Source organism: Scylla paramamosain, chromosome 40, assembly GCF_035594125.1.
Source record: "Scylla paramamosain isolate STU-SP2022 chromosome 40, ASM3559412v1, whole genome shotgun sequence".
NCBI lineage: Eukaryota > Metazoa > Arthropoda > Malacostraca > Decapoda > Portunidae > Scylla > Scylla paramamosain.
In genome coordinates, this window is record NC_087190.1 from 2542501 (window position 1) to 2555000 (window position 12500).

Genomic DNA, 12500 nt, shown 5'->3' on the forward strand with positions numbered 1-12500 from the left:
CCTTGAACATCTCTCCACACATATCCTACACCCTTTACCATCTCTCCACACACCCTGATATCCTACAAGTCACGAAATCCTACGAAAAATCCTACAGCTGCATTAGCCAACGACACATTGCGCATCCTACGAAACAGTGAACACCCTTTAAGATCCTACAAGTCACGTCAAGTTAATATCCTACAAGGCACGGAATCCTACGGGAATCCTACACATCCTGGACCACATATGGTTGACTCCACACTCCACATCCTACAAAACACATATTAATATCCACCAAATCCTACAAAAAACCATTAAAATCCACGATATCCTACAAGAATCCTACAAAAAAGTATTAAAACCCACGATATCCTACCAGAATCCTACACATCCTATACTTGCATTACCCAACCACTCCCCATATCCTTCGAGACGCCCTTTGGACACCTCACCACCCCCACATCCTGATATCCTGAAGAGATCCTACGCAATCCTACGGTCCTTTCAGATAGCCCGAAGGAATCACGCTAGTATTCTATTAGACAATCCTTTTCCTCCTCCTCCTCCTCCTTGACCCCTCACCTCCCCTCGCCCCTTCCTGCCCATTCCTTGAAGAAGATACGTACGTGTGTGTGTGTGTGTGTGTGTGTGTGTGTGTGTGTGTGTGTGTGTGTGTGTGTGTGTGTGTGTGTGTGTGTGTGTGTGTGTGTGTGTGTGTGTGTAAAAATAATAATAATAATAAACGGTTTATTATTTAGGCAGTTGACAAACTGAAAATGTACATAGGGGATGGGGAAAAACTTAACATTAATCCTAACGGTAAGACTAATCTAGGAGGGAAATACTAATGATTGATGGCTCGCACCATGGTGGGAATCGCACTGAGTCTGTACCGGTCCGTGCGTGTGTGTGTAATAATAATAATAATAATAATAAACGGTTTATTATTTAGGCAGTTGACAAACTGAAAATGTACATAGGGGATGGGGATGTGTGTGTGTGTGTGTGTGTTTCCAGAAATGATTAATTAATATACTGAGAGAGCGAGAGCGAGAGAGAGAGAGAGAGAGAGAGAGAGAGAGAGAGAGGAGAGAGAGAGAGAGAGAGAGAGAGAGAATCACCTTATTTCTTTTTTTTTCTCTTCTTCCTTCCATTTCCTTCCCTCCTTCTCTCCTTTCTTAATTTTTCTTCTCTCCTTCCTTCCTTCCTTCCTTCCATTTTTCCTCCATCTCTCCTCCACATTTTCCTCTATCTCTTATCTTTATTCCTTCCTTCTTTCTATCCCTCCTTCCTTTATTTTTCCTCTACTCTTTCTACCTTCTTCCATTAACCAAACCTTCTTTCTTTTCTTCCCTTCTTCCTTCCTTCATCTTCTCTTCAATTTCTATCCTTTTCCTTTCTATCTACTTCACCTTCCCTCTATTCTTCCTTCCTTTTCTTCATCTCCCTTTCTTCCTTCCTTCCCTTCACCCTCCCTCCTTCATTCCTCTCCTTCATCTTCCCTCTACCTGGGCTGTCTCCTTCACCTGGCGCCCTCCTGGTTACCTGTCCTTAATTAATGACCGGCAGCTGACGGCCCACGAACCTGCCTTACCTGTGTGTGTGTGTGTGTGTGTGTGTGTGTGTGTGTGTGTGTGTGTGTGTGTGTGTGTGTGTGTGTGTGTGTGTGTGTGTGTGTGTGTGTATGTGTGACCTTTTCTGACCTTTCAAATCACGTGACTGAGTGAAGGACAAATGTTTACTATTAATAGGTACGAATTCTACAACTATTATCACTATTATCATCAGTAGTAATGATAATAATAATAATAATAATAATAATAATAATAATAATAATAATAATAATAATAATAATAATGATAATAATAAACTAACAACACCAACAATAACAACAATTACTACTACTACTACTACTACTACTACTACTACTACTACTACTACTACTACTACTATTATTACTACTACTGCTACTACTACTACTAATACTACTACTACTAATAATAATAATAATAATAATAATGGAAGAAGAAGAAGAAGAAGAAGAAGAAAAGAAGAAGAAGAAGAAGAAAGAAGAAGAAGATGATGATGATGATGATGATGATGAAGAAGACAGCAACAACAACTACTACTACTACTACTTGTACTACTTCTACAACAACAACAACAACAACAACAACAACAACAACAACAACAACCACCACTACCACCACTACCACCACCACCACCTCCACTTTTCTAATTTGTTTATTTTTTTGCACCTCGAATCACGAACGCACGAACACACTAACACGTTTCAAACATGATCGAAGCAGAGAAAACGAGAAACGAACGATACAATAAGCAAGGGATCGAAAATAAAACGGAAGAATAAATAATGACAAATACTCAACCAATGAACTTTTCCCGCAAACCTTCGTACGAATTTCAAAACTGTCGTACAAAAAAAAAAAAAAAAAAAAAAAAATAAATAAATAAATAAATAAAAGATGGATTTTCTCAATAATTTGTACAATGTTACTTTCATCTCTCGTTTTCTTTGATTTTCTTTTTTTTTCATCCGTTTTCTTTCTTATCCTCCTCCTCCTTCTCTTCTTCTTCTTCCTCCTTTTACTCCTTATTCGTTTTTATCTTATTTATATTTATTTTTTCTTCATTAATTTGTTTGGTTATTCTTGCGTTATTTCTTATTTTCTTTTCATCTTCTCTTTATTCTCCTTATTCATTTTATTTCATTCGTATTTCATTTTTTCTTCATTAATTTTTAGTTTCGTTACTTTTTTTTTCCTTATTTCTTCTTTTCTTTATTTATCTTCTCCTCCTCCTCCTCCTCTTCCATATTAATTTTACCTTCTTCTTCCATCTATCTTCTTTCCTTCCTTCATAAGCTTAATTTTGATTATTCTTCGTTTTTTCTCTTCCTTTTTCTATTTCCTTCTTTTCCTCCTTATTTATTTAATTTTTACTCCATCTATCCTTCTTCATTAATTAAAGTTTGGTATTTCTTTGTTATTTCATTCTTTTCTTTTCTTTTTATTTCCTCCTCCTCCTCCTTCTCTTCCTCTTCTTCCTTTTTTTATTTCTTTTACTTCATTCTCCTTCCTTCTCTCCTCTTCATTCTTCTCTCTTCACTTGTCTGTCTTATTTGCTTTCTTAATTTTTTCCTTCGTGTCCTCTTCCTTTTCTTTTTTCCTGCTTCTCCTCCTCCTCCTCTTCTTCTTCTTCTTCTTCTTCTTCTTCTTCTTCTTCTTCTTCTTCTTCTTCCTCCTCCTCCTCCATTTCTTTGTCTTCTATCGCGGTTAAATCATTATTCTTTTTAGTTATTTCAGCTCATCTTTTTCTTCCTCCTCCTCCTCTTCCTCCTCCTCCTCCTCCTCTTCCTCCTCCTCTTTATGATGTTCAATTAATTAACATTTTTTTAAACCTCTCTATCTGAATTTCTCTTCTCCATCCCCCTCCTCCTCCTCCTCCTCCTCAGTTCCTTCTCTATGTCCTCCTCCTCTTCCTCCTCCTCCTCTTCCTCTTACACAAACACACATGAACAGACGAACTCATGCACGCACACACTCAAACGTTTCTTAGAGAGACTAACACACACCACACACACACACACACACACACACACACACACACACACACACACACACACACACACACAGAAACAGGCCACACATAACTACTTAATGGGTTGTTTCCTTGACTCTGATATTTCCTGGAGAGAGAGAGAGAGAGAGAGAGAGAGAGAGAGAGAGAGAGAGAGAGAGAGAGAGAGAGAGGAGAGAGAGAGAGAGAGAGAGAGAGAGAGAGAGAGTACTTCTTTATCTGTTAGTTCTACGTATAAGCATCATCTCCTCCTCCTCCTCCTCCTCCTCCTCCTCCTCCTCCTCCTCCTCCTTCTTCTAGGACTACAACCACAATGGCCACTAAACAAGTGTTGTGAAACCGACAAAGTTACGCACACACATCCTCAAGTTTCAGGAAAGCATGTGTGTGTGTGTGTGTGTGTGTGTGTGTGTGTGTGTGTGTGTGTGTGTGTGTGTGTGTGTGTGTGTGTGTGTGTGTGTGTGTGTGTGTGTATTGCGTATTTAGAACAGGTGAGTCACTGGACCACCTGTCTTTATTTTCTCTCTCTCTCTCTCTCTCTCTCTCTCTCTCTCTCTCTCTCTCTCTCTCTCTCTCTCTCTCTCTCTTGACATTCCTTTCTCTCGTTTCCAAAATTTACTAGAACGTACACACATAGAGAGAGAGAGAGAGAGAGAGAGAGAGAGAGAGAGAGAGAGAGAGAGAGAGAGAGAGAGAGAGAGAGAGAGAGAGATTCATCATTTTTACAATTATCCTACAACACTTCTTATTTATTCTTCCGTGTTTATCCTTCTCTCTCTCTCTCTCTCTCTCTCTCTCTCTCTCTCTCTCTCTCTCTCTCTCTCTCTCTCTCTCTCTCTTTCTTCCTTCTATGGTAAGCGTAACCAAACCTGACTCAATAAATAACCTAACAAAACTTAATTGAACCTAAGTAGTTAACCTAACAACCTAACTCCACCTGACCTAACTTACCCTAACTTACACTAACCTAACCTAACCTAACCTAACTTAGACTAACCAAGCATAACCTAACCTAACCTAACTTAGACTAACCTAACCTAACCTAACCTAACTTAGACTAACCTAACCTAACCTAACTTAGACTAACCTAACCTAACCTAACCTAACCTAACTTAGACTAACCTAACCTAACCTAACCTAACCTAACTTAGACTAACCTAACCTAACCTAACTTAGACTAACCTAACCTAACCTAACCTAACTTAGACTAACCTAACCTAACCTAACCTAACCTAACTTAGACTAACCTAACCTAACCTAACTTAGACTAACCTAACCTAACCTAACCTAACTTAGACTAACCTAACCTAACCTAACCTAACCTAACTTAGACTAACCTAACCTAACCTAACTTATCACCAAATCTAATCTAACAAAAAAAGTTAAAATTAACACCTTTCAACTTAATTAACTCTCTCTCTCTCTCTCTCTCTCTCTCTCTCTCTCTCTCTCTCTCTCTCTCTCTCTCTCTCTCTCTCTCTGTGTCTCACGACCTTGCACCACCTGGCAACACTGTTTCATCCCAAACGTGGCAACACTGCTAGAGGGGAGGCCTAGTGACGTCATCAATGTTTATAAACAAAACCCCCTTTCCTCTCTCTCTCTCTCTCTCTCTCTCTCTCTCTCTCTCTCTCTCTCTCTCTCTCTCTCTCTCTGAGCAAAGCAGCAGTATAGCACTTAACAACAAAAGCAACAACAACAACAACATCAACAACAACAACAACAAGAGTAGAAACGAAATGACTTCATCTTGAAATTTAAATAAAGGAGAAGAAAATATAAGAACTAATAAAAGGAAAACAAAAACAAAAGACTTCACAGGAACAGAATAAGTAGATAAATGAAAATAAATAAATACAAAATCAATAAACGATTGAATAACAAAAAAAATATCAAGAAAAACTAAAATGACCAGCTTCATGTACCATTGTAAAAAGAAAAGAAAAGAAATAAATAAATAAAGAAATAGCAAAAGTATCAAAATATATCACTAATCGATAAAAAAAAGTAAAAAAATAAAATAAAAAGAAATAAAGAAATAGGAAAAAGTATCAAAATATATCCACTGATCATTAAAAGAAATAAATAAATGAAAAGAAAAGAAAAAGAAAAGAAAGGAAAGCAGGAAGTATCAATAACATCAAACTATGCTGAAAAATACAAACCAAATATCTTTAACCCTTTCTTTTCCTCAACAATAAACAGTCGAGTAATGAGGTTCTACAAATAGGAGGTCACATGGAGGTCACAAATTGGGGGTCACAGATAGTGGAGGTCACAGATGAGAGGTCACTAGGTTAATAACAGGTCAGTGATAAAGGGTCACTAACAGGTCACAAATCATACAAGGTCACATACATAGGTCTTTCATAATTCAGTAATAGGAGGTCACTAACAGGTCACAAAAGCCACCTGTAAGAGATCACAGGTTAATGAAGGGTCACTGGGAGGTTAATGGTAGAGGTCATTGTTGCGAGGTCACTGCTAGGTCACAGGTGAGGTCACTGGTAGGTATGTTGCAACTGATAAGAGGTCATTAAAAGGTCACAACACGTCATAGATCATATATAGGTACATAGATAACTAAGAGGTCAATGATGGGATAAACAAGAGGTTACAATAGAGGATCACAGACAGGTCACAGGTAGGTCACAGGTAAGTCACAGATAGGAGGCCACAGATCCAAGGTCACTGAAAGGTCATTAAGATGGGTCACCAACAAATCACAATAGGTCACAAGTCACAGGTAAGAGGTCACAAATTGATCACAGGTCGAAGAGGTCACAAAAAGTTCACAGATCGGGAAAGTCACAAACAGGTCACGGGTGAGAGGTCATATATATATAGATAGGTCAGGTAGGAGGTTGCAAACAGGTCACAAGTTACAGGTCAGATGTCACAAATATATGTCACAGGTCAGATAGGTCACAAATGTCACAAATCACAGATAAGAGGTCATGGGAAGGTCACAAAGGAGGTCATAGGTCCGACAGATCACAAAAAGGTCACAGGTCAAAAGGTCACAAGAGATTACAGGTCAGATAGGTCACAAAGGGAGGTCGCAGCAGGTCACACAGGTCAGAGGGGTCACAGGTCACAAGGGGGTCACAGCAAGTCGTGTCAGTGGGTGTGTGCAGTGGGTGTAGTGAGTGTTGTAATGGTGACGTGGTGTGTGGTGAGTGGTGTCTGTGGTGGTGTGTGGTGAGTGGTGTCTGTGTGTGTGCGGTGGTGAGTGTTGTGAGGGTATAATAATAATAATAATAATAATAATAATAATAATAATAATAATAATAATAATAACAATAATAATAATAATAATAATAATAATAATAATAGTAGTAGTAGTAGTAGTGAGTGTGGGGTGAGTGCTATGTTACGTACTGGGAGGAGGAGGAGGAGGAGGAGGAGGAGGAGGAGGAGGAGGAGGAGGAGGAGGAGGAGGAGGAGGAGGAGGAGGAGGAGGGCAGGAGGAGGAGGAGGAGAAGGAGGGAAAGATACACTGAAAATCTCCCTTCGAAAAAGAAATAATAGAAAAATCTTGGTTAATTTCATGAGTAAATAACAAAGAGAGAAAAATTGAATAAATAAATACACAATCACCTGCATTCTCTCTCTCTCTCTCTCTCTCTCTCTCTCTCTCTCTCTCTCTCTCTCTCTCTCCCACACACACACACACACACAAACACACACACACACACACAATCCCACACTCTCTAACGCACTCTCTCTTTCTCTCCCACATTCTCTAACCCATACAGTCTCCTTGCCCCCCCCCCCACCACCACACCACCACCACCACCACCACCACCACCACCACCACCACCACCACGAGAATAAATATAACCAATACATCATCGGACCACTTACACGCTAACCGTTAAATGATACACGAATAAAAATAGACGTTCGGTTACGGTACCTAAAAATATAATAAATAAATAAATAAATAAATAAATAAAAGGGTTCTCTGTATAAAATGTAAACAAGACTTTCACTGTTCTGTTATTTATAGGCACGGAAGATAGTGATATACGGCAAGCTGCGAATAGAGAAAGGGTTACATATTATCAAAGGGTTAGGTTACTTATTATGAAAGGGTTAGGTTAGGTTGCATATTAAAATTATCAAAAATGTTCAGATTATTTAAATGTCAAATATGGAAGGATAAATACGAGAAAAGAATTAAAAAAAAGGAAAAAAAAAGAAAACGGCGCAAAAAAATTTATAGGTTAATTTTCTGTTTTTTTTTTTTTCATTTACCTCGTTTTTATTTATTTATTTTTTTTATAAGTGATTTTTGGAAGTACGCAGCATTTGTTTATTTATTTCTTTTCTGTTTGTCATTTTTTCCAGTGCAGTTTTTTTTTTTTTTCCACATTTCCTTTCATTGTTTTTGTTAGCTTTTTTTTTTTCCCAGTATATAATAATTAACTAATTTATTCATTATTATTACGTATTTTTCTAAAGTAATTTCCCGAGAGCAGAGTTTCTTTATTTTTATTTATTGTTTTTATCTATTTATTCATTGCTATTTTTATCTTAGTGTGAGAAGCCAGAATACTCTTTTTTTTTTTTTTTTTTACTTAATTATCAATCGTTATTATTTTCTTCCTATTTTCGTCGGGTATTTCCCCTTCCATATATCAGTTTATTTATTTATTTATTTTTTCCAAACGAAGCATAACAAAAAAATCTTAAGAAAAACTAATTTGCATATAAAAAAAACAAAAAAAAAAAACAAACAAACACGTATTCAATTCACAGGGTTATCTGTCCACCACCTCTTCCAAACACACCTGTAATCACACACCTGTCCTAAATAGTTACCTTTCTGACCCACACCTGTCATCTTTTCACCTTATAATACCTGTTCTAATCACCACTATCAAACACTTGGATGCTTAACTGTCTACACACCTGTTAATCACACACCTGTTCTAGTTACCTTACTAATTTACACCTGTCCTATCACCTCGCCACACCTGTTCAGAGTAGTCACGTTACCAAACCTGCGAACACACACACCTGTTGACTTACATACCTACCTTTACACTTGTTATCTTATCACAGTATCACACCTGTCACTAACACACACCTGTCTAAATGTTTCCTTACTGATCTACACCTGTTGTCTTATAACATTATCACACACACACCTGTTAGGTTACACATCTGTCAATTTGTAAATGGTCTCTGTATTGATTCACACCTGTCGTATTATCACCCCAATACACACCTGTCACCCTAAAACACACCTACACATGTACAAAACAGTAACATCACTGATTAACACCTGTCATCCAACTGCACACCTGTCAAAATTCCTTCCACATTAACTCACCTTTACACAACCTGTCGTTCTTATCACCTTAGCACACCTGTACACTAACACACCTTACCACACAAATCTATCATGTTTACTTCAACCACACGTGCAAAACTACAACATATCTACCTTGACAAGATGAGAGGGGCTGCGAGTGGTGATGGTGGTGGTGGTGGTGATGGTGGTGGTGATGGTGTGTACTGGAGTGTGTGGTGGAGACAAGTGGAGTGAGCCTGGGCCACACTCGCCACAACCACACACCACACCCAGACGCACGCCCACACTCCACACCCACTGTCTGTCTGTCTGTCTGTCTGTCTGTCTGTCTGTTTTTCTCTTGGTCTCGCTCTCTCTCGTTTTCTCTCTCTCTCTTTCTCTCTCTCTCTCTCTCTCTCTCTCTCTCTCTGGCCAGTGTCCTTCTTTCTCCTTCATCGTATGCGACCTCTCTCTCTCTCTCTCTCTCTCTCTCTCTCTCTCTCTCTCTCTCTCTCTCTCTCTCTCTCTCTCTCTATCTCTCTCTCTCTAACGCATATTGCAACCACCATCACCACCACCACTGCTACTATTACTACTGCTATTACAGCAACAACAACAACAACAACAACAACAACAACAACAACAACAACAACAACAACAACAACAACAACAACAACAACTACTACTACTACTACTACTACTACTACTACTACTACTACTACTACTACTACTACTGGCCACCTGTTCAGGTATATATAAGGAAGTCGAGTATTAACTGTGTGGTGTGTGTGTGTGTGTGTGTGTGTGTGTGTGTGTGTGTGTGTGTGTGTGTGTGTGTGTGTGTGTGTGTGTGGTGTGTGTGTGTGTGTGTGTACGAGAGATCCTCATATGGACTTGTGGGTATGCAAACCGGTGTGTGTGGGTGTACGTGTGTACGTGTGTATATGTGTGTGTGTGTGTGTGTGTGTGTGTGTGTGTGTGTGTGTGTGTGTGTGTGTGTGTGTGTGTGTCTTTGTGTGACCGATGACGGACACACACACACACACACACACACACACACACACACACACACACACACACACACACACACACACACACACACACACAACAAATAAGGACAAGATACAAATTCGTACATGTGTGTGTGTATGTATGTACGAACATGTGCGTCAATATGTATGTGTATGTATGTGTAAAGAGACAACACACACAAACACACACACACACACACACACACACACACACACACACACACACACACACACACACACACACACACACACACACACCATTTAAAGACAAACAAAAATCACAAAAAAAAATTCACACATCTTTAATTAGCAACAGGTATAAGGTAAGGTAAGGTAAGGTAAGGTAAGGTAGGGGAGGGAGGGTGAATACCTTCCCCCCTTCGCCCCCTTACTGTGACCTTGCTAGGGGGGGGGGCCAGGGGAGGGGGTAGCCAAGGTCACGTTAAGGTCAAGAGCCCAGGAGTCCCAAAACTCGGCAGAATCTTGCAGTGTTTTAGTCAGATTCCCTTAAGAGGATTGGAACCCTTAAGAGGAGGATTCGATTCCCTTAAGAGGAGGATTCGAACCCCTTAACAGGATGGTGATTTTTTTTTTTTTTTTTTTTTTGGTGTTTTTTGTCTTGTTTTTTTTTTTCTGTATATTGTCGTGCGAGTTTTACAGTGTGACATTGTAAAGATGAATGTTTGTTTTCCTGTTTGTTTTGTTTTGTTTTGTTTTTTGTTCTTTCTTCTTTTGTACTTCCTCCTTCTTCTCTTCTTCCTTCTTCGTCTGTTGGGGGATTAGCTTTTAAATACTTGTCTATATTATTTTTCAATGATGTTTACTTCAAAAATCGTAAACAGCAATTCTACTGAGTCACCGAAAAATAAAAGAGACAAATATTTTATAAGCTAATCCCCAACAAGCTCTCTTCTTGACCGAATAATTACTAAATTCACTAATATAACTCTTTTATTTTTCCAGATACCAGTTTCATTATTAACTGTGTTCATTTTCTGACAGGCGTATAAAGTTCACAGTAGGATAATAGTAAAACTTCCTTTCACCCTTTCCTATTAAAATTCCGTCAGTTTTCCCACACTGCATTGAACTTTTCCCAACTGTTTCCACGTTAGGGTAAGCAGGAGGGAAAGGTGGGTGGGGAGGAGCCTTCTGCTGTTCTGTCCTAGGGGAAGCAGGAGGGAGTGGTGGGTGGGGAGGAGCCTTCTGCTGTACTGTCCTGTCTCTCTTCCCTATAGCTAGTTAGAAGTAGTTACCAAATAGCCTTGCAAGAAACAAAAGGTCTGTTGCTGTTTGGCTTTCCTTTGTATTCCTTTGTATTCTATTCTTTCTCTTTCTCCTCCGTTTTCGCCTTTTTTCTTTCTCTTCCTCCTTTTCTCTTTCTCTTCTTCCTATTTCTCTTTTCTTTCTTTTCCTCCTCCTCCTCCTCCTAGCTGCTACTTCTTCTTTCCTTGTCTACAATCCCTCCTCCTCCTTCTCTCTTTCCTTTCCCTATTCTTTTCTTTCCCTTTCTTCCTCTTCCTCTTTCTCCTCCTACTCTTTTATCCTTCCTCTTCCTCCTAATTTCCTTTTTTTTTTCAATTCTGTTTCTCTTTCTTATTTCTTACTTTCTCCAAACCCTAACCTAACCTAACGTGACCTAACGTGACCTAACGTGACCTAACCTAACAAAAATAACACGAAACCTCAATGATAAGTAAATAAATAAATAAATAAATAAATAAATAAATAAATAAATAAGCTCATTAATATTTCACAATACAGGTAATATATTAAAAAAGTAACAAAATATAGGTCAACTAGAAAAGCTGTAGAAACATTTAAGTCCCTACAGGTGAGACAGCGAAGGTAAGACAGCAAAAGGTTGTTATACAGGTAATTAAGAGCCCCTGTACAAAATAGACAGGTGTACAGGTGAGAAAATTCAGGTTAACGTCATGTAGGTCATAATATACACTTAAACTGACACACATAAGAGGTGATAGTTAATGAAATACAGGTAACTTTGTGCACCTGTAGAAAATAATGATAGTTTTCAAGGTAAGTTCTACAGTTACTTATATAAACTGACACACCTGTACAGATTAAATGCAGGTAAGTTTGTATACCTGTAGAAAATAGTTACAGTTTTCAAGGTGAGATAAGGTAAGATTATACACTTAATTATATACAGGTAAATTTGCGTACCTACAAAAATTAAACAGCAAATTTTGTATGTTTTCAGAATGATATATATATTTTTTTACAGGTACAAATAATACAGTTTCTACAGGCGTGATAAAAAAAAAAGGGAAGATCAAACAGTTAATTAGATACAGGTAAACTGACACACCTGTACAAATAAAATACAGGGAAACTAAAGTACCTGTAGAAAATATAATCCCTAAAGGTAAAATAATAGTTAATTAAACACAGGTAAACTTAATACAGCTGTAGAAAATTATACAGGTGAGATTATTAAGATAAGACTATACAATTAATTATACAGGTAAATGGATGCACCTGTAGATAATAACTAATGACACACCTGTAGAATATAATACAGGTGACTTTAAACACCTGTAAAAAAATAACAAGCGAGACCA

General features: G+C 38.3%; 1 protein-coding gene across 1 annotated transcript in view; it reads right to left on the reverse strand.

Moving 5' to 3' along the window:
- The window catches only part of LOC135092701 (uncharacterized), a 54416-nt gene that overhangs the window by 41712 nt on the left and 204 nt on the right, over positions 1-12500 (reverse strand). The window lies entirely within an intron of this gene.